Source organism: Oncorhynchus mykiss, chromosome 17, assembly GCF_057628025.1.
Source record: "Oncorhynchus mykiss isolate SJ-2025 chromosome 17, ASM5762802v1, whole genome shotgun sequence".
Classification (NCBI taxonomy): domain Eukaryota; kingdom Metazoa; phylum Chordata; class Actinopteri; order Salmoniformes; family Salmonidae; genus Oncorhynchus; species Oncorhynchus mykiss.
Window position 1 is genome coordinate 31,239,401 of NC_143038.1, and position 24,123 is coordinate 31,263,523.

A 24,123-nucleotide genomic window follows, 5' to 3' on the forward strand; every position below is an offset into this window, starting at 1 on the left:
TTCTCGGACCGACTCTCTTCTCTGTATACATCAATGATGTCGCTCTTGCTGCTGGTGAATCTCTAATCCATATCTACGCAGACAACACCATTCTGTATACTTCTGGCCCTTCTTTGGACACTGTGTTAACTAACCTCCAGACGAGCTTCAATGCCATTCAACTCTCCTTCCGTGGCCTCTAACTGCTCTTAAACGCAAATAAAACTAAATGCATGCTATTCAACCGATCATTGCCCGCTCCTGCCCGCCCATCTAGCATCACTACTCTGGAGGGCTCTGATTTAAAATACGTGGATAACTACAAATACCTAGGTGTCTGGCTAGACTGTAAACTCTCCTTCCAGACTCACATTAAGCATCTCCAATCAAAAATGTAATCTAGAATCGGCTTCCTATTTCGCAACAAAGCTTCCTTCACTCATGCTGCCAAACATACCATCGTAAAACTGACCATCCTACCGATCCTTGACTTTGGTGATGTCATCTATAAAATAGCCTCCAACACTCTAATCAACAAACTGGATGTAGTCTATCACAGTGCCATCTGTTTTGTCACCAAAGTCCCATATAATACCCACCACTGCGACCTGTACGCTCTCGTTGGCTGGCCCTCACTTCATACTCGTCGCCAAACCCACTGGCTACAGGTTATCTACAAGTCTCTGCTAGGTAAAGCCCCGCCCTATCTCAGCTCGCTGGTCACCATAGCAGCACCCACTCGTAGCACACGCTCCAGCAGGTATATCTCACTGGTCACCCCGAAAGCCAATTCCTCTTTGGTCGCCTTTCCTTCCAGTTCTCTGCTGCCACTGACGGGAACGAACTGCACAAATCACTGAAGCTGGAGATTCCCATCTCCCTCACTAGCTTTAAGAACCAACTGTCAGAGCAGCTCACAGATCACTACACCTGTTCATAGCCCATCTGTATACAGCCCATCTATCGAACTCATTCTTATACTGTATTTATTTATTTTGCTCCTTTTGCAACACAGTATCTCTACTTGCACATCCATCTTTTGCACATCTACCATTCTAGTGTTTTAATTGCCATATTGTAATTACTTTGCCACCATGGCCTATTTATTGCCTTAACTCCCTTATTTGACCTTATTTGCACTCACTCACTTTTCTTTTTTTTCTACTGTATTATCGACTGTATGTTTTGTTCATTCCATGTGTAACTCTGTGTTGTTGTATGTGTCGAACTGCTATGCTTTATCTTGGCCAGGTCGCAGTTGCAAATGAGAACTTGTTCTCAATTAACTTACCTGGTTGAATAAAGGTGAAATAAAAAATTAAAACATTAAATACACTAAGTTGACTGTGCCTTTAAACAGCTTGGAAAATATCAGAAAATTATGTCATGGCTTTAGAAGCTTCTGATAGGCTAATTGACCTCAATCGGAGGTGAACCTGTGGATGTATTTCAAGGCCTACTTTCAAACTCCATGCCGCTTTGCTTGACATCATGGGAAAATCTAAAGAAATCAGCCAAGACCTCAGAAATAGAATTGTAGACCTCCACACGTCTGGTTCATCCTTGGGAGCAATTTCCACGCCTGAATGTACCACGTTCATCTGTACAAACAATAGTACGCAAGTATAAACACCATGGGACGACGCAGCCATCATACCCCTCAGGGAGGAGACGCGTTCTGTCTCCTAGAGATGAACGTACTTTGGTGTGAAAAGTGCAAATCAATCCCAGAACAACAGCAAAGGACCTTGTGAAGATGCTGGAGGAAACAGGTACAAAAGTATCTATATCCACAATAAAACGAGTCCTATATCGACACAACCTGAAAGGCCGCTCAGCAAGCAAGAAGCCACTGCTCCAAAACGCCATAAAAAAAAACAGCCTACGGTTTGCAACTGCACATGGGTACAAAGATCATACTTTTTGGAGAACTGTCCTCTGGTCTGATGAAACAAAAATACAACTGTTTGGTCATAATGACCATCGTTATGTTTGGAGGAAAAAGGGGGAGGCTTGCAAGCCGTGAAGCACGGGGGTGGCAGAATCATGTTGTGGGGGTGCTTTGCTGCAGGAGGGACTAGTACACTTAACAAAATACATGGCACCATGAGGTAGGAAAATTATGTGGATATATGAAAGCAACAGCTCAAGACATCAGTCAGGAAGTTAAAGCTTGGTCGAAAATGATTCTTCCAAATGGACAATGACTACAAGCATACTTCCAAAGTTGTGGCAAAGTGGCTTAAGGACAACAAAGTCAAGGTATTGGAGTGGCTATCACAATGCCCTGACCTCAATCCCATAGAAAATGTATGGGAAGAATGTGAAAAAGCGTGTGCGAGCAAGGAGGCCTACTAACCTGACTCAGTTACACCATCTCTGTCAGGAGGAATGGGCCAAAATTCACTCAATTTTTTGTGGGAAGCTTGTGGAAGGCTACTCAAAACATTTGACCCAAGTTAAATGTAAATGCAATGCTACCAAATACTAATTGAGTGTATGTAAAATTCTGACCCACTGGGAATGTGATGAAAGAAATAAAAGCTGAAATAAATAATTCTCTACTATTATTCTGACATTTCACATTCTTAAAATAAAGGGTGATCCTAACTGAACTAAGACAGGGAATTTTTACTCTGATTAATTGTCAGGAATTGTGAAAAACTGAGTTTAAAAGTATTTGGCTAAAGTGTATGTAAACCTCTGACTTCAACTGTATGTTTGAACTGATAGTGCAGGGTGAGCAACAGTGATGGACAACAGCAGGGACTTGTTCAGGAAAGTACAATATTTAAAAGGTATAAATATGATATAGATCTGAAAATGTTACCTGTTGAAAATATAAACATATTTGAAAGATGTGAAAGTCTACAGAGGATTCTACACACAAGACATTTCTATCAGTTCCTATAAGCTCCAGACTATACAATAACGACACAGAAGATATTGCTCAGAAATTGGCCTTTGACCAGTCCATGTCCAAATCAAATGTTGTCACATGCTTCGTAAACAATAGGTGTCGACTAACAGTGAAGTCCAGGCCAGAAGTTAAATAATGCTCCCAAAACTAAAGAAGTAATCACAGAGAAAATTATACAAACGGGGAATGATTGGACAGGTAAAGGAAATAAAAGACATGGGTAAGAAAAATCAGTCACACTTTGCTTTCAAGCTCAGAATAATAAAGCAAAATACTATTGTAACATGGTATTCAAAAAGATGGATAACTTCATTTTCAGGCCTATTGTCTTTCTATAAGTTCCTCTTCCGTCCAAGTTGTTGAGATAGAAGGAAAGCAGATACGGCATGTCGGGTTGAACACGGGACCAGTTTAATCTCCTATGTAGTAAATATAGTATTACAGAACACTGTTGCCCCCTTTGCAGGGCAGTAACACATTACCTTTGCATATATGCACATGAGCTAATAGCACAACTCCCTTTCTTTAGTGAATGCAGAACAGACACAATAACCTATTTTGAATTACAGTAGTAACCGATGAACAACAATATGCAACTTCCTTTTTTTATTTTCGTTTTTTCAAAGGAACTGAAGGCTGATAACTAGCCTACCAAGGACAGGGTAGACTACTTGTGCCTTGCACTGAAGGTGTCGGGATTATTCTGCCCCATAATACATCCCAGTGTTGGATTTGGCCATGTCAAAGTCCTGTAGGTAAAGGGAGTGGGTTTTCTGACTAACTGGGTGCAGCCTTGGGGCTGATGGCAGTGAAGCCTCCCTTGGGAAAACAGGGACAGAATGAGGCTCAGGCATTGTCTCATCGTGTTGAGTGAGTGTCTTCGGTTTCAGGTAAGAGCGTGGCGTGTGTGCCATTTGTTGCACAATTCCTTTTTGTTTTGTCTCTCACCCAGACACAGTCACCAGAGTGTAGTGAGGGCAAAATATTTGCTCTGTGCAGCAAAGTAAAGTAGTTAAAAAACTAAATCACTACTGAGCTGTCTACTTTTGTTCTTGCAACGGTGGCGGATGGCTGGGAAAAAAATGAAAAGGCAAAGCTCAATTATGTTTAACAGGATTGCTGTAGTACGTCAGAAATATAGTCACCTACAGTATGCTCATTAGGCCTAGTTGGTGATTTGATGGCCTATGCAGTTAGATTACTCATCTCTGCTGTGCAGCCTGGTAATTCACAGCACTAATTAAAAAGACTCCCACATGGCTCCTATTTTATAGATGAGGAGAGGTTTACTCAGCTATCTTTAAAGCTACAATCTGGGATGTGTTTTTCAGCAAACTGTTAAAGACTGTTAAACTAAGCTCATGAACTCAGCTGAACTCAAGAATCAATTGGTGTATGTCTACATCAAGAATTTAAAATTACCATTGAAACGACATCCAGATCCCAGATTGCTACATACATTTTTTTTAAACTTTTAAATGAATGATATATATTGACTGATTCTTGAAGAATATAACTTGTAAATGCCTCATGAGCTTATTTCAACTCTCATACCCCATCAGAACCCAGAATATAAGAATGTTTTACTCCTTTGCTTGTAACACAATTGTTAAGCCTCAAATACAGCTTCAAAAACGGTATAGCCTCAGAACATGGATAAAGCTATTATTTTGATATCATGGATGGTCAGTCCTCTGGCCCCATCCATCAGCTGTTAACCAAAACAGTGTTAAAGAGCAGTGAGGTTTCCGCTTTGTTATTGTTTGAACTGCAAATAGCCCCTTTAAGGTATAAGACACTCATTTACTGAATGAATCACTCCTTTTCTCCATTAAAAAATTACACTGATATTGCAACTTAATGAGTGGAGGAGGTTCAGCTTCATTTTATTGATTTAAAGCGGCAAACAGCAGTTGAAACCATAAGAATGCGTACTCCCGCCCGTTTCAGTAAAAAGGTGAGGGATGGGATCGGAGAAATACAACCACTCTCAAATTCATAGACGATGCTATGGATGCAAGGAATGACCATCCATGATAAAAATGATAGTTTTAACCATGTTTTGAGGCGATATAGTGTTTGTTTACATTTACTTTGTTTACAAACACTGGAGTAAAACAAGCTTATAATTTGGGTTCTGATGGGGTAAGACAGTTGAACTGATAAACAAACTCATGAGGTATTTCTAAGTTATATTCTTAATGAATCAATGGGTACATATAATTCATTCATAAATCCCAAAATGGATGTAGCAACTGCAGATTGCCCCTTTAACTTAGATAGTCCACTCAATGAATCATAAGGAGAGCTAGCCGACACCGACATATTGTACCATCAAACAATATTCTGTCAAGCCGACTAACACGTGGGTCACAATCTAGAGACCATATTAACCTCACAGATTAGAAAAATAAATAACAGGTCAGGGATATGCATAAATTAAGACTGTTGAATGACCCCATTGCATGGATAGATGCATTATATAATACAGCTGTTCATCTATGCACCTAGAACAGTACTAATGTAACGGTTTTCTTTATGAGAAGGAGAGTCGGACCAAAATGCGGCGTGTCTATTGCAATCCATGTTTAATGAAGTAACACACTAAACACAAACACTATCAAAACAATAAACTTAACAAAAACCGAAACAGCCTATACTTGTGTAACCTAACACAGAACAATGACATCAGGACACTAAGGACAATCACCCACGACAAACTCAAAGAATATGGCTGCCTAAATATGGTTCCCAATCAGAGACAACGATAAACACCTGCCTCTGATTGAGAACCACTTCAGACAGCCATAGACTTAGCTAGAACACCCCACTAGCTACAATCCCCATACATACACACCACATACAAAAACCCATGCCACACCCTGGCCTGACCAAATAAATAAAGATAAACACAAAATACTTTGACCAGGGTGTGACAGAACCCCCCCCCTAAGGTGCGGACTCCCGAACGCACCTCAAAACAATAGGGAGGGTCCGGGTGGGCGTCTGTCCATGGTGGCGGCTCCGGCGCGGGACGTGGACCCCACTCAATCAATGTCTTAGTCCCTTCTCCTCGCGTCCCTGGATAGTCCACCCTCGCCGCCGACCATGGCCTAGTAGTCCTCACCCAGAACCCCACTGGACTGAGGAGCAGATCGGGACTGAGGGGCAGCTCGGGACTGAGGCAGCTCGGAACTGAGGGGAAGCTCAGGAGTGAGAGGAAGCTCAGGAGTGAGAGGAAGCTCAGGAGTGAGAGGAAGCTCAGGCAGGTTGATGAATCTACCAGATCCTGGCTGGCTGGTGGTTTCGGCAGATCCTGGCTGACTGGCAGATCCTGGCTGACTGGCAGATCTGGCAGATCCTGGCTGACTGGCAGATCTGGAAAAGTCTGGTCGACTGGCAGATCTGGAAGAGTCTGGTCGACTGGCAGATCTGGAAGAGTCTGGTCGACTGGCAGATCTGGAAGAGTCTGGTCGACTGGCAGATCTGGAAGAGTCTGGTCGACTGGCAGATCTGGAAGAGTCTGGTCGACTGGCAGATCTGGAAGAGTCTGGTCGACTGGCAGATCTGGAAGAGTCTGGTCGACTGGCAGATCTGGAAGAGTCTGGTCGACTGGCAGATCTGGAAGAGTCTGGTCGACTGGCAGCTCTGGCTGCTCCATGCTGACTGGCTGCTCCATGCTGACTGGCTGCTCCATGCTGACTGGCAGCTCTGGCTGCTCCATGCTGACTGACAGCTCTGGCTGCTCCATGCTGACTGACAGCTCTGGCTGCTCCATGCTGACTGACAGCTCTGGCTGCTCCATGCTGACTGACAGCTCTGGCTGCTCCATGCTGACTGGCTGCTCTATGATGACTGGCAGCTCTGGCTGCTCCATGCTGACTGGCAGCTCTGGCTGCTCCATGCTGACTGGCAGCTCTGGCTGCTCCATGCTGACTGGCTGCTCTGGCTGCTCCATGCTGACTGGCTGCTCCATGCTGACTGGCTGCTCCATGCTGACTGGCAGCTCTGGCTGCTCCATGCTGACTGACTGCCCTGGCTGCTCCATGCTGACTGGCGGCCCTGGCTGCTCCATGCTGACTGGCGGCCCTGGCTGCTCCATGCTGACTGGCGGCTCTGGCTGCTCCATGCTGACTGGCGGCTCTGGCTGCTCCATGCTGACTGGCGGCTCTGGCTGCTCCATGCTGACTGGCGGCTCTGGCTGCTCCATGCTAATTGGCAGCTCTGGCGGCTCCTTGCAGACTGGCAGCTTTGGCGGCATCCTGCAGACTGGCAGCTTTGGCGGCATCCTGCAGACTGGCAGCTCTGGCGGCTCCTTGCAGACTGGCAGCTCCTTGCAGACTGGCAGCTCCTTGCAGACTGGCAGCTCCTTGCAGACTGGCAGCTCCATGCAGACTGGCAGCTCCATGCAGACTGGCAGCTCCTTGCAGACTGGCAGCTCCTTGCAGACTGGCAGCTCCTTGCAGACTGGCAGCTCCATGCTAACTGGCAGCTCTATGCTAACTGGCAGCTCTATGCTAACTGGCAGCTCCTTGCAAACTGGCAGTTCTGAACAGGCGGGAGACTCCGGCAGCGCTGTAGAGAAGGAAGGCTCTAACAGCGCTAAACAGGCGGGAGACTCCGACAGCGCTGGACAGGCGAGGCGCACTGTAGGCCTGATGCGTGGTGCTGGCACTGGTGGTACTGGGCCGAGGACACGCACAGGAAGCCTGGTGCGGGGAGCTGCTACCGGAGGGCTGGGGTGTGGAGGTGGTACTGGAAAAACCGGACCGTGCAGGCGCACTGGAGCTCTTGAGCACCGAGCCTGCCCAACCTTACCTGGTTGAATGCTCACGGTCGCCCTGCCAGTGCGGCGAGGTGGAATAGCCCGCACTGGGCTATGCAGGCGAACCGGAGACACCAAGCGCAAGGCTGGTGCCATGTAAGCCGGCCCAAGGAGACGCACTGGGGACCAGCTGCGTAGAGCCGGTCGACGCTCAATCTAGCCCGGCCGACACGCGGAGCTGGAATATACCGCACCGGGCTATGCACCCGCACTGGAGACACCGTGCGCACCACTGCATAACACGGTGCCTGTCCGGTCTCTCTAGCCCCCCGGTAAGCACAGGGAGTCTGCCCAGGTCTCCTACCTGGCGTAGCCATACTCCCTGTTAGCCCCCCCCCAAGAAATTTTTGGGGCTGCCTCTCGGGCTTCCTTGCCAGCCGTGTTCCCTCATATCGCCGGCTCCTCTCTCCGGCTGCCTCTGCTCTCCTAAGTGCCTCCACCTGTTCCCATGGGAGGCGATCTCTTCCAGCCAGTATCTCCTCCCAAGTGTAACAGCCCTTGCCATCTAAAACATCCTCCCATGTCCATTCCTCTTTACGCTGCTGTTGCTGCCTGTTGACACGCTGCTTGGTCCGTTGGTGGTGGGTGATTCTGTGACGGTTTTCTTTATGAGAAGGAGAGTCGGACCAAAATGCGGCGTGTCTATTGCAATCCATGTTTAATGAAGTAACACACTAAACACAAACACTATCAAAACAATAAACTTAACAAAAACCGAAACAGCCTATACTTGTGTAACCTAACACAGAACAATGACATCAGGACACTAAGGACAATCACCCACGACAAACTCAAAGAATATGGCTGCCTAAATATGGTTCCCAATCAGAGACAACGATAAACACCTGCCTCTGATTGAGAACCACTTCAGACAGCCATAGACTTAGCTAGAACACCCCACTAGCTACAATCCCCATACATACACACCACATACAAAAACCCATGCCACACCCTGGCCTGACCAAATAAATAAAGATAAACACAAAATACTTTGACCAGGGTGTGACAACTAAGCTGGTTGTTTAGTGTAAAACCCTCATTATAACCTCATATGCCTCTCTAATACATATGCTAGGTCTACATATTTTCCACGACCAAAATATATATATAGCTATGTTACTAAAAATACATTAGACCAAATTGTAAAAGTGGAAATTACAAACTTTAGAAGTATTTTTAAACCTCAAATACACTACATGTTTTGCATTTTCCTGCAACAGGGTGATCAAATTAAGATCTGTAGGTAATAGCATTGAAAATACATTCAATCTTGTTATGTCTCTTTAATCAACTTCCTTTATACAGTATGTTAATGTCCCTAGAATATGGCCTTTTAGAAAAGCACTTTATGTTCAAGGCAGCAGAAACCTGTTTTGTTATTCTCTGGTACTGGCCTCTTTTATGTAATAAACCAGGAATGGATGTGGAGAATGGACGGTCAGTCTCCTTCACAATGATGTAATGCAGTCCTGATGTAACATTCAGGGACACTGGGATTTCGCTGGCTGCTCAAATGTTCCAATGACATCTGTCCTCTAAACCAGAATGTCAAAACCTTCAAGCACACACACACACACTATCCACAAACTTATACGGACCAGGCAACACATGCCAAGATATAGTAATTTCACTTTCAAGATATATTAATTTCACTTTCAAAGACTTAAAAATAGCCTGTGAGCCATGTTCAGTGTGTGGGCTAATAGGGATATAGCTTTAACTGGAGCAAATCAACTGAGCCACCGGCTGTGGCTCCCTCCTGGGGCCTGATCCCATCTCCACATGGGAGCCCCTGATAATACACACTTCAGTTTGGAAATTAGGCCACTGACCTGGATCGTTACTCATTTAAACAAAACAAAGCTATAGTACCAGGCCCAAAGGGGATTCATTTGGCTGAGGCTGGGGAGAAAAAAAACTCCAAACGCAGTATACATGATAGATGAGTGCAATGGAAAATCTATATTCGAAGTGGCTTTTTCTTGCCGGCAACTCTTTATCTCTAGTGAGAATGTGGATGCCGTCTCATTACAGAGGAGGACGATACAGATCTAGGGTGCCTGAGGGTTGGATGAACAGATCAGAAGTTTTGTGCAGCCTTCTGCCAGTTTCTCATGGCAGGATAGAACCCAAAGCAGGAAATCGGTAGAAGAGTTGGTCGGTAAATGTCTGTTTGAGGCATGGACCACATTAGTGATGCTCCAATCAAAACAATATAAACAAAATATGCTGTTGTGTGTTGGGGTTGTGTCGCAGAGCATCATGGGAGTTGTTGAATTGATTTGAAAACGTGGTTATGAAACAAACGAGACACAGTCAATCTTTTGTTAAGTCTGCACACACAGGAACTACTCTATCCGGAAGAAGTTTGGTTTTACAAGTTTAAAACTGTTATTTTCTGAGGTACAGTCTCGATTAAGTTTAACACAGCAGAGGCAAGTGTATAGTCGAGCTAGCTAGCTAAGAAAGAGTTAGCATTGTCATGGACGTCAGAAAATGACTCGAGACAGAGGTCTGAGGAAAAATGATTAAAAAGAGTAATATACAGTGAGTAAAGTAAATTACATTTATTCAACTGTGAAAAGGAACTTTGGAATAAAAAAAACTGCTAAATGGGCGAACTTGTGGATGAAACGTCAGTGAGTGAAGTGAATGAAAATCATGTGACCGAGGAAAATATTGCCGTGGCAGAACAGAACGTTGCCGTAGTTGAGGACAATATTGAAGTAAATGACAACCAGGTGCCTTTTGAGAAACGGAATAGGTCTGGAAGTATTGGATACATTGGACAGTTTGGTGAAATTATAGAGCAGTGGAGCTCATTCTTCAGTTTGACTATTTTGTTTTTGCAGGTGACGTGTTATTGCTGAAAGGTTTAGGTTCCACAGATGAAATCAGGAAGGAGAATCAGTGAAAATGTTTGCTGCTCCTCCGCCATATCCTGGTTGCTAAAATACTAATAGTTTGCCTAATTTCAGTTTGTCACAAAACAAGCTAGAATCATTGTACCATCTAAACCGCAGTGAAATATCTTTTCCATAACCAAAAATATTGTATTTTCTGCTTTACTTTTGGTGTACAAAACTGAAAGTAAGAGACTTAAAAACTAAACTTCAAAATGGGAATCATAGAAATAGCGTACATAGAACTGATCTACCACTTCTTAGACTTGTTTTCAACGAGAATGACAATTGTGTCAGGTTGTCCCAAAAAGTTACATAGTGTATTACAGCTTTTAAGAAACTATTAGAGCATATTAGAGAATGATGTTCTAAATGACACCATTAGAGACAGACTAGTAATGTGGGCTATGAACTATAGCCAAGAGCTATTGACTTAGAGTAGTCAAATTGTATTTTTTTTAAATGTACCTGCTTCGTAAACAACAGGTGTAAACCAACAGCGAAATGCTTACTTACGGGCCCTTCCTAACAATGCAGATTATTTTTTTGTTATTGAAATGTAAAAAAAATTATAACACGAGGAATAAATACACAATGAGTAATAATAACTTAGCTATATACACAGGTTACCGGTACCAAGTCTTATGGCTTAGGGGTAGAAGCTGTTCGGGCTCCTGTTGGTTCCAGACATGATGCATCTGTACATCTTGCCTTGCGGTAGCAGAGAGAACAGTCTATGACTTGGGTGGCTGGTCTTGACAATTTTTAGGGCCTTCCTCCGACACCGCCTGGTATGAATGGCAGGGAGCCATTCAGTGATGTACTGGGCCATACGCACTATCCTCTGTGGCGCCTTGCGGTCAGATGCCAACCCGTTACCATACCAAGCGGTGAAGCAGCCAGTCCAGAGGCTCTTTATTGTGCAGCTGTAGAACTTTTTGAGAATCTGATGGCCAATGCCAAGTCTTTTCAGCCTCTTGAGGAGGAAGAGACATTGTTGTGCCCTCTTCACGACTGTGTTTGTGTGTGTGAACCATGTCAATTCCTTAGTGATGTGGACACGGAACTTGAAACCACAGCCCCGTTGATGTGGATGGGGGCGTGCTCGGCCCTCTGTTTCCTGTAGTCCACAAACAGCTCCTTTGTCTTGCTGACATTGAGGGAGAGGTTGTTGTCCTGACACCACACTGCCAGGTCTCTGACCTCCTTGTAGGTTGTCTCATTGTACCACACACTACCTTTTCACGGGCTTACCTGGGGGTCAAGCCTGCCAAGCCTACTTGCAGATGTATGTGGATAAAAAGTCAAAGGAGCTGCTGACTGTCGTGACACACAAGGAGCTCTTCGGGTACTGTGGTCTACAATTTGGATGGCGCCAGCGATGTTCCAGAGAGCGATGGGCCAGATCGTGAGAGGATTGCCAGAAGTACAATACTACCTAGATGACATCCTCATTAGTGGAAAAGACGAAGAGGACCTTATAGAGATTGAAGAACTATGGACTGCGTGTTTGTTAGGACAAATGTGCATTCCTCCAGTCATCAGCTGGATACCCTGGACACATCATCGATGCCACATGCAGTCATGTCCCATATCCTGCCTTCTGGTGAAGGGAAGCCGATCGCTTTCGCATTGAGGGGATTGAACAAAGCATAAAATAACTACGCAGGGAAGCCCTAAGCATAGTTTTTGGAGTGTGTAGGTTTATGTAAGAACATCTCTCTCAGTAGACAACATATTACAAACACTAGCAGCCAAGTAGATTGGTCACGAAAGTCAGAAAAGCAATAGATTAAATTGCTTACCTTTGATGATCTTCAGATGTTTGCACTCACGAGACTCCCAGTTACACAATAAATGTTCCTTTTGTTCCAAAAATATAATTTTTATATCCAAAATACCTCCATTTGTTTGGCACGTTATGTTCAGAAATACACAGGCTCGAGCAGTCACGACATCGCAGACGAAAATTCCAAATAGTATCCGTAATGTCCACAGAAACATGTCAAACGTTGTTTATAATCAATCCTCAGGTTGTTTATCGATAATATATATAATCGATAATATATCAACAGGGACTGTCGCTTTTTCAATAGGAGCGGGAGAGACAATGGCTGCCCCACTCTGTTGCGCAAGCAAAACTCTTCGAACACCCAGCTATCCACTGACGCGAGGTTATCTTTCTCGCTCATTTTTCTAAATAAAGGCCTGAAACTATGTCTAAAGACTGTTGACACCTTGAGGAAGCCATAGGAAAATGAATCTGGTTGATATCCCTTTAAATGGAGGCAAGGCATCCAATGGAACAGAGAGCTTTCAGGAAAAACAGCACTTCCTGGTTTGATTTTCCTCAGGTTTTCGCCTGCAATATCAGTTCTGTTAAACTCAGACAATAATTTGACAGTTTTGGAAACTTTAGAGTGTTTTCTAACCTAATCTGACAATTATATGCATATTCTAGTTTCTGGGCCTGAGAAATAGGCAGTTTCAAATGGGTACGTTTTTTAGCCAAAAACGAAAATCCTGCCACCTACTCTCAAGAAGTTAACCGGTGTCTGTAAGGGACTCGGAAGTTCACCCTTCTTACATAAGGGGCTCCCGAGTGGCGCAGCTGTCTAAGGCACTGCATCTCAGTGCAAGAGGTGTCACTACAGTCCATGGGTCGAATCCAGGCGGTACCACATCTGGTCGTGATTGGGAGTCCAATAGGGCAGCACACAATTGACCCAGCGTCGTCCGGGTTTGGCAGGGGTAGACTGTCATTGTAAATAAGAATTTGTTCTTTACTGACTTGCCTAGTTACATTTCAAAAAAATATTTTAAAAGTATTTTAAAAATACATATCATCGTCCGCTGACGAGCATCTTTGGACCACATACTGAGATTTCGTCACTTGATGCAAGCAAAATACAAAGGTGGGCTTTGTTGTTGTCAGCACACAACCACTGCATCACAGATGGACTTTCCAGGTTACCATTACCTGTGGTTAAACCAGACTCATGCCAAGTGGACATCTACTTCATACGAAAGGGGAAAACATGCCAGTCACTTCAACACAAGTGCGGAGAAACACCAGAAGCGACCTGGTGTTATCTAAAGTGAGGTAAAGCCACAGGAGATGCTCGGGAACCTTTCCAGGAGAACTGAGCTGTCGGTACAGTCTGGTGGTCTGCTGTGGGGGAGGAAAGTTATCATTCCGCCGTCGCTGAGGAAACCAGTGTTGCAACAGCTACACACAGGTCACTGAAGAATGGTTCACATTAAGAAAAACCCTCAAAAGCCTGGATTGGATGGAAGCATTAAGAAAAAAATTACCCCAAAAAACTGCATGTCAGAAGGTTAGCAACATACCTCAACTTGCACCTCTTCATCCATGGATTGGCCGGAGGAGGCGTGGTAGTGGATGTTTCTTGTGGTCGTGGATGCTCATAGCAATCGACCAGAGGTTACCATCATGTGGTCGACTACTGCAGAGAAGACCATGAAGAAGCTTTTTTTAGTCGGTTCGGATCATCACTCCAACTCATTAGCGACAACGTACCGAAGCTAGTGTCCCAAGAAATGGACATGTTCCTACAGGTGAATGGCATACAGCACATCAGGACAGAACCGTGTCTTTCATCGAACAACGAGCGGGCAGAGAGGTTCGTACAAATGCATCTCGGGTCAATGGACACTGTACCAACGCTTGAACAGCTTCCTGTTATCCTACAAGAACGCACCTCATGCAACCACCTGCATCACTATCCATGAAAAGAGAGCAACACTCAAGATTCAACCTAATCAAACCTCTGAATGCAAAGGAGACAGTGTGACGTCTACAGGCGAGCCAAGTCAAATGTCGTGAACTGAGAGCAAAGGACAGAGCTTTCAAACCTGGAGAAATTGTCTTAACTAGGAACTACCTCAACGGACCAAAGTGGATTCCTGCTACAGTCATTGCTCAGACTGTTCCTGCGTCCTATACTGTCTAGACTGCAGAGGACATCATCTGGAAAAGGCACACAGATCAGTTACTGTTGAGTAAAGCAACCCTGACAGAACCACCAGTCGTGAGTGGTCCAGAAATGTTACTGCGTGTCACCCTGACACAGCAGTCGTCACCTAGGGGCTCACAGACACGTTCTCAGGACACTGACTCAGCCGCAACCACACAAGTGTGTGACAAGACTGTGACACAAGCTACTCACATGCTTACACCTGTGTCAACGCCACAGTCTAAAGACATTGTTATTGAGAGTCAGGTTGACAGCCGTTACCCTACGAGAGATAGGCGGACACAAAGACACTTGCACTTGTAGAACAGTTACTGTTGATCATAATGGGGAAAATTTAAATAGGTGGGGAGGAGATGTTGTGTATTGGGGTTGTGCCGCAGAGCATCATGGGAGTTGTGTGTGTTGAGTTCAGCACATTCAGATAGAGTAAATGGTTGAATTCATTCCGGTCTTCCATCTCATTATTATTGAATTGTTAAAGATGTGGTTACGAAACCCACAAGAGATAACATATTCCCTGTAACAGATAACTCACAATCCTTTTAAACCGCAAGGTAATTAAATGGGATACATACACCCAGCCATATCAAATTGGCCAACAGTGACCAATCAAGTCTCTCAAATATCACAAGGGGTGGGATTTAACTAGTAGTTATTTGGAGTCCTTTTCAAAATCAGATAATTCAGATAGCGATTAAATGACGGGCTCTGCATCCATTACTTCCATTCTACTGAGACTTTTCTAACAACATGTTCCAACAATATTACTCCCAAGTAGGACTATTTTTAATTGAGGACACATGACCCGTTAGCATCCACAGTATTCACAAAGTTGTGGCCGTGGCTTTACATGTCAACAATACAGGGCCTACTGCTGTTAAGAGTACCCATCAGCTACAATATCTGTTCATATGTATAGTACATCATGAGGGCATTATAGGTCAGTGGAGAATATTTATGGAGCTTGTGCTGAGCTTTTGGTCCAGGGAAGCTTAAGCTAGCTAGAGGCTGCTCAAACTATCAGAATAACAAATGTGTTGAGGTAATCTCCGAAGACCCAGGGACAGTGCATCTATTTAAACCTTGTTTCTTTCCTTGAGTTTCTACAGCAAATAAATTGTGCTTCCCAAACTAAATCAATTTCTGTGAGATAAAAACTCACCTAGAGGAGTGCCGTTTGTAGCTCGAAGAAACCCCCAGACCCCCTTCCTCAAACCCCCATCAGGGGAGAAACGGATTACTTTTTTACCAATGTGTCCACGATCTCACCGTTTCTAATGCTACATGGGGAGATTCCCTGGGGTAGAGAGAAAACCCATCACCGCACCATCCCCTTGCTGTAACAAATGTCAAACATTTTTGTCAATCTTGCCCTGCTCGTTTAGGAGAAGAGATTGACAGTTGACTCAAGATAGCAAAGTCAGATTTTTTCCCTATTGAGGTGAATCCTGCCGTTATATTAAACTTGTGCAACCATAAGGGATGTAGAGCCCTTGGAGAGAGATTCATGTTATTTCGTGATTCTTCATCTATTCCAGGGGAACCCCCCCCTGTACAAATCTTTATTCCAGCCCAGTACTAAGACACCCGTCATTTATTACAGGAACCATGAGAGCATACATTGAATCTCTTCTGAAGTCGCCCATGTACCATTTCGCTAGGAGAGAAAATGACTGTCTGCCCGGTCATCTCCACTCCAGTCAAAACAATGCGTAGTCATAACTCTCGTCTGCCATAATATCACCCCAGCAAATGTACAACAACTGAATAATTAAACAAGCAATTAAAACTGCTAATGGTGTTACATTCAATTAGCAAGTACTGTATACCCATTCCTCGTGTGTGTGTGTCAAGTAGAAACAAACCTCAATTAAGGCTCGTTATTTCTATTGCAATTAGAGTTGCAACTACAGTCCTGCAATCATTTGCTCTAGCTAGAGACCGTTGATATCCCTCTCCTCTCCCCTCTCTTTATACGGTTTCCCATCTCTCTCTATTTTTCTCTCTCTGCAATCAACCGGTGTTCATCTCAGAACAACAGTAGATGTTTGCGCTCCCTCTGCCTTGTGGGATCAGCTCCCATCACTCAACATTCTCTTTATTATATTATTAATAATAATATAATTATATTATATTTATTAGCCTCTACGGAGTTTGGTAAATTAGCTTTTAGTTTTCTTGCACCTTATGTGGAATGTTTTTCAACATCTTCTAAAATTGTATGTTTTGGTGCCGCTTGGGCAATTCAGAGAGCTGATTGAGGACCTTATTATTGATTCATGTGTTTGCTTTTTATGACCATGTTTTTCGTTGTACTTGCATTTTGGATTTATATTGATGTGTGTATTTTCTGTAACTTATGAAATTCAGGGTAAACGAGACCTTGATCTCAGTATGACTCCCTATAAAATAACGGTTAAATAAATAAATCTGCATCCACCCATTTTCTTATAGGGTACATTCAGTTTGAGGGAGCAAGGGAACAGCGGTTCGGAATCTTAACGCCCCAGGTATTCATTCACAAGCACACACAATCTAAATGTACACACATTCATACACACACTATCCAGATGTAGGCATACTGTGATTTCGCTGGCTGCTCAAATGCCTTCTAAACCCTGAATGCGGAAACCTTAAAGGTCCAGTGTAGTCAAAAACGTGTTTTCCCTGTGTTTTATACACTGCTCAAAAAAATAAAGGGAACACTAAAATAACACATCCTAGATCTGAATGAATGAAATATTCTTATTAAATACTTTTTTCTTTACATAGTTGAATGTGCTGACAACAAAATCACACAAAAATTATCAATGGAAATCAAATTTATCAACCCATGGAGGTCTGGATTTGGAGTCACACTCTAAATTAAAGTGGAAAACCGCACTACAGGCTGATCCAACTTTGATGTAATGTCCTTAAAACAAGTCAAAATGAGGCTCAGTAGTATGTGTGGCCTCCACGTGCCTGTATGACCTCCCTACAACGCCTGGGCATGCTCCTGATGAGGTGGCGGATGGTCTCCTGAGGGATCTCCTCCCAGACCTGGACTAAAGCATCTGCCAACTCCTGGACAGTCTGTGGTGCAACGTGGCGTTGGTGGATGGAGCGAGACATGATGTCCCAGATGTGCTCAATTGGATTCAGGTCTGGGAAATGGGCGGGCCAGTCCATAGCATCAATGCCTTCCTCTTGCAGGAACTGCTGACACACTCCAGCCACATGAGGTCTAGCATTGTGTTGCATTAGGTGGAACCCAGGGCCAACCGCACCAGCATATGGTCTCACAAGGGGTCTGAGGATCTCATCTCGGTACCTAATGGCAGTCAGGCTACCTCTGGCGAGTACATGGAGGGCTGTGCGGCCCCCAAAGAAAGGCCACCCCACACCATGACTGACCCACCGCCAAACCGGTCATGCTGGAGGATGTTGTAGGCAGCAGAACGTTCTCCACAGCGTCTCCAGACTGTCACGCCTGTCACATGTGCTCAGTGTGAACCTGCTTTCATCTGTGAAGAGCACACGGCGCCAGTAGCGAATTTGCCAATCTTGGTGTTCTCTGGCAAATGCCAAACGTCCTGCACGGTGTTGGGCTGTAAGCACTGTGGACTTCGGGCCCACCTACCACCCTCATGGAGTCTGTTTCTGACCGTTTGAGCAGACACATGCACATTTGTGGCCTGCTGGAGGTCATTTTGCAGGGCTCTGGCAGTGCTCCTACTGCTCCTCCTTGCACAAAGGCGGAGGGAGCGGTCCTGCTGCTGGGTTGTTGCCCTCCTACGGCCTCCTCCACGTCTCCTGATGTACTGGCCTGTCTCCTGGTAGCGCCTCCATGCTCTGGACACTACGCTGACAGACACAGCAAACCTTCTTGCCACAGCTCGCATTGATGTGCCATCCTGGATGTACTGCATTACCTGAGCCACTTGTGTGGGTTGTAGACTCCATCTCATGCTACCACTAGAGGGAAAGCACCGCCAGCATTCAAAAGTGACCAAAACATCAGCCAGGAAGCATAGGAACTGAGAAGTGGTCTGTGGTCACCACCTGCAGAACCACTCCTTTATTGGGGGTGTCTTGCTAATTGCCTATAATTTCCACCTGTTGTCTATTCCATTTGCACAACAGCATGTGAAATGTATTGTCAATCAGTGTTGCTTCCTAAGTGGACAGTTTGATTTCACAGAAGTGTGATTGACTTGGAGTTACATTGTGTTGTTTAAGTGTTCCCTTTATTTTTTTTTAGCAGTGTATATATTTCCACACTTTGAGGTTGAAATAATACTGTGAAAATCGTGAAAAATTATAATGCTCTTTTAGTGTAAGAGCTGTTTGAAAAGACCTGAAATTTCAGCCTGTTTTGGTGGGATGGAGGTTTGGCCAGCCTGGTCAACCGGACTTACTCCCGGACAGTCCTAGCAAAATTCTTGCTTGAGAAATTGCTATTACTCAACTCAGCAAATTGGACGCAGTCTATCACAGTGCCATTCGATTTGTCACCAAAAGCCCCATATACTACCTATCATTGCGACCTGTATGCACTCGTTGGCTGGTCCTCGCTACATATTCGTCGCCAAACCCACTTCCTCCAGATCATCTATAAGTCTCTGCTAGGTAAAGCTCTGCCTTATCTCAGCTCACTGGTCACCATATCAACACCCACCCGTAGCACGCGCTCCAGCAGGTATATTTCACTGGTCATCCCCAAAACCAACACCTGCTTAGGCCGCCTTTCCTTCCAGTTCTCTGCTGCCAATGACTGGAACGAATTGCAGAAATAACTGAAGTTGGAGTCTTATATTTCCCTCACTATCTTCAAGCATCGGCTGTCAGAGCAACTTACCAATCGCTGCAGCTGTAAATAGCCCATCCAACCAAATACCTACCTCATCCCCATATTTGTTTTTGTTTTTTCTGCTCTATGGCACACCAATATTTATACAGTGCCTTGCGAAAGTATTCGGCCCCCTTGAACTTTGCGACCTTTTGCCACATTTCAGGCTTCAAACATAAAGATATAAAACTGTATTTTTTTGTGAAGAAACAACAACAAGTGGGACACAATCATGAAGTGGAACGACATTTATTGGATATTTCAAGCTTTTTTAACAATTCAAAAACTGAAAAATTGGGCGTGCAAAATTATTCAGCCCCTTTACTTTCAGTGCAGCAAACTCTCTCCAGAAGTTCAGTGAGGATCTCTGAATGATTCCAATGTTGACCTAAATGACTAATGATGATAAATACAATCCACCTGTGTGTAATCAAGTCTCCGTATAAATGCACCTGCACTGTGATAGTCTCAGAGGTCCGTTAAAAGCGCAGAGAGCATCATGAAGAACAAGGAACACACCAGGCAGGTCCGAGATACTGTTGTGAAGAAGTTTAAAGCCGGATATGGATTTAAAAAGATTTCCCAAGCTTTAAACATCCCAAGGAGCACTGTGCAAGCGATAATATTGAAATGGAAGGAGTATCAGACCACTGCAAATCTACCAAGACCTGGCCGTCCCTCTAAAATTTCAGCTCATACAAGGAGAAGACTGATCAGAGATGCAGCCAAGAGGCCCATGATCACTCTGGATGAACTGCAGAGATCTACAGCTGAGGTGGGAGACTCTGTCCATAGGACAACAATCAGTCGTATATTGCACAAATCTGGCCTTTATGGAAGAGTGGCAAGAAGAAAGCCATTTCTTAAAGATATCCATAAAAAGTGTAGTTTAAAGTTTGCCACAAGCCACCTGGGAGACACACCAAACATGTGGAAGAAGGTGCTCTGGTCAGATGAAACCAAAATTGAACTTTTTGGCAACAATGCAAAACGTTATGTTTGGCGTAAAAGCAACACAGCTGAACACACCATCCCCACTGTCAAACATGGTGGTGGCAGCATCATGGTTTGGGCCTGCTTTTCTTCAGCAGGGACAGGGAAGATGGTTAAAATTGATGGGAAGTTGGATGGAGCCAAATACAGGACCATTCTGGAAGAAAACCTGATGGAGTCTGCAAAAGACCTGAGACTGGGACGGAGATTTGTCTTCCAACAAGACAATGATCCAAAACATAAAGCAAAATCTACAATGGAATGGTTCAAAAATAAACATATCCAGGTGTTAGAATGGCCAAGTCAAAGTCCAGACCTGAATCCAATCGAGAATCTGTGGAAAGAACTGAAAACTGCTGTTCACAAATGCTCTCCATCCAACCTCACTGAGCTCGAGCTGTTTTGCAAGGAGGAATGGGAAAAAATTTCAGTCTCTCGATGTGCAAAACTGATAGAGACATACCCCAAGCGACTTACAGCTGTAATCGCAGCAAAAGGTGGCGCTACAAAGTACTAACTTAAGGGGGCTGAATAATTTTGCACGCCCAATTTTTCAGTTTTTGATTTGTTAAAAAAGTTTGAAAAATCCAATAAATGTCGTTCCACTTCATGATTGTGTCCCACTTGTTGTTGATTCTTCACAAAAAAATACAGTTTTATATCTTTATGTTTGAAGCCTGAAATGTGGCAAAAGGTCGCAAAGTTCAAGGGGGCCGAATACTTTCGCAAGGCACTGTACTTACACATCCTCATCTGCACATCTATCACTCCAGTGTTAATTGCTAAATCGTAATTACTTCGCCACTATGGCCAATTAATTGCCCTATCTCCTTAATTCATTTGCACACACTGTACACAGATTTTCTATTGTGTTATTGACTGTACGTTTGTATATCCCATGTGTAACTCTGTGTTGTCGCAGTTGTAAATTAGAACTTGTTCTCAACTGGCCTACCTGTTTAAATAAATGTGAATTAAAAAATATAAAAAATGGCTTAAAAGCATTTTTTCAAGATTTTTGACTATTTTCAATCAAAACTTAATTGTTACCCAGAAATTTGATATTGAGATAAAGGTCTCTGCATTGGACCTTTGAAGCACCCACACAGACAGTAACCACATTGAGCACACCTAAGCACATACATTTAACACATGCATACAGGCATTCACTTTATTATTCATGCAGACATTCACTTTATTATTCATGCACTGAGATACATTTTCCTTGAGAGGCTATTCCTAGCAGCTATGGCATCCCTATATTTCAGGATCGCAACATCGATAGCAGATCACACTAGTGATATACACTGAGTGTTCAAAACATGAACTGCTCTTTTCATGACAGACTGACCAGGTGAATCCAAGTGAAAGATCCCTTATTGATGTCACTTGATAAATCCACTTAAAATCAGTGGAGATGAAGGGGAGGAGAAAGGTTTGAGAAATTTGAGACATCAACTGTCTGACATTCAGCAAGACAAAAGATTTAAGTGCTTTTGGATGAAGTATGGTAGTAGTTTGCTGCTGGGTTTTTCACGATCAAGGTTCACCTGTGTATGAAGAATGGTCCACCACCCAAAAGACATCCAGCCAACTTGTCACAACTGTAGGAACCATTAGAGTCAACATGGGCCAACATTCCTGTGATGATTTGATTTACTGTAAACGTTCAAGGCATGTTGATGAACCTGTCTCTCTGAAGGCTATTCAATGAAATTCTTGTTTACAGTTGCTACGCTGAAATAAACACGTTTCCATGCTGGGAGAAGGTCAGTGAACAGACGTAAAGGTTACTGTGATAGTAATTTGTCAAAGCGTATAGGTGCACACAGAGAGAAATTGACTTCAGAGGCCACCTCCCATCAAAGGGGTCTCAAGGGACCATAGGACTCTGAATATCTGAATATCTAATGAAAGCCATGTAGAAATGCTAACAAATAGGATGGAGTCAAAAAGGACAAGAGAAGCAACGTTTTTGGCAAAGGATAAAATAATCCTGTAGGACATTGACTGTGTTTTACATATGCATGTAACTATTTTTATAAAGGTTGTCACAGCATTGGAATGATGGATGAGATCAGCCAGTCCAAATAAATAAAAAAGTAATATCCGGCTTGCCAAGCGCGTTGCTTAACAACGCCTTTGATATATTAATGCCATAGCAGACTGAAAATGACCCAGGAAGAATATTTTATATTTACATATATACACACACACACACACACACACACACACACACACACACACACATATATACATATATATATATATATACACATATATACATACATACATACATACACACACACACACACACATACATACATATATATATATATACAGTGGGGCAAAAAAGTATTTAGTCAGCCACCAATTGTGCAAGTTCTCCCACTTAAAAAGATGAGAGAGGCCTGTAATTTTCATCATAGGTACACTTCAACTATGCCAGACAAAATGAGAAAACAAAATCCAGAAAATCACATTGTAGGATTTTTAATGAATTTATTTGCAAATTATGGTGGAAAATAAGTATTTAGTTAAAGCTTGGTCGCAAATGGGTCTTCCAAATGGACAATGACTTCCAAAGTTGTGGCAAAATGGCTTAAGGACAACAAAGTCAAGGTATTGGAGTGGCCATCACAAAGCCTTGACCTCAATCCCATAGAAAATGTATGGGAAGAACTGAAAAGGCGTGTGCGAGCAAGGAGGCCTACAAACATGACTCAGTTACACCAGCTCTGTCAGGAGGAATGGGCCAAAATTCACCCAACTTATTGTGGGAAGCTTGTGGAGGGCTACTCAAAATGTTTGACCCAAGTTAAACAATGTAAAGGCAATGCTGCCAAATACTAATTGAGTGTATGTAAACTTTTGACCTACTGGGAATGTGATGAAAGAGATAAAAGCTCAAATAAATCATTCTCTCTGCTATTATTCTGACATTTCACATTATTAAAAAGAAGTGGTGATCCTTACTGACCTAGGACAGGGAATTTTTATGAGGATTAAATGTCGGGAATTGTGAAAACTGAGTTTAAATGTATTTGGCTAAGGTGTATGTAAACTTCCGAATTCAATTGTGTATTTATATATATATATATATATATATTTTTTTTTTTAAAGATTATTCTTGCGTAATTTCCAATCTATATATAGACACACACACACACACACACACACACACACACACACACACACACACACACACACACACACACACACACTCAAAAGTTTGGGGTCACTTAGAAATGTCCATGTTACTGAAAGAAGAGCAATTTTTTTGCTCATTAAAATAACATAAAATTGATCAGAAACATAGTGTAAACATTGTTAATGTTGTAAATTACTATTGTAGCTGGAAACAGCAGATTTTTTATGGAATATCTACATAGGCGCACAGAGGCCCATTGTCAGCAAAGATTACTTCTGTGTTCTAATGGCACATTGTGTTAGCTAATCCAAGTGTATCATTTTAAAAGGCTATCTTGTGGTTATTAGTCTCAACCTTCAGCTCCATTCAAACCCTCCCATCTATCTCAACACCATCCAAATTAGATTTCTATTTGCCATATATTTTTCAACTGTGCTGTGATGTTTCACAAAAGTTCTGAACATTTCCATTCTCATTGTTTCTTCAATTGAAAATTGAAAATAAACATTTTTGCTAAAAGTAT

The 24,123-nt window shown here is 43.3% G+C and overlaps 1 protein-coding gene across 1 annotated transcript in view; it reads right to left on the reverse strand.

The window, feature by feature from the left end:
- slc2a9l2 (solute carrier family 2 member 9, like 2) overlaps nucleotides 1–24,123 on the reverse strand; it is a 237,020-nt gene that overhangs the window by 151,924 nt on the left and 60,973 nt on the right. The window lies entirely within an intron of this gene.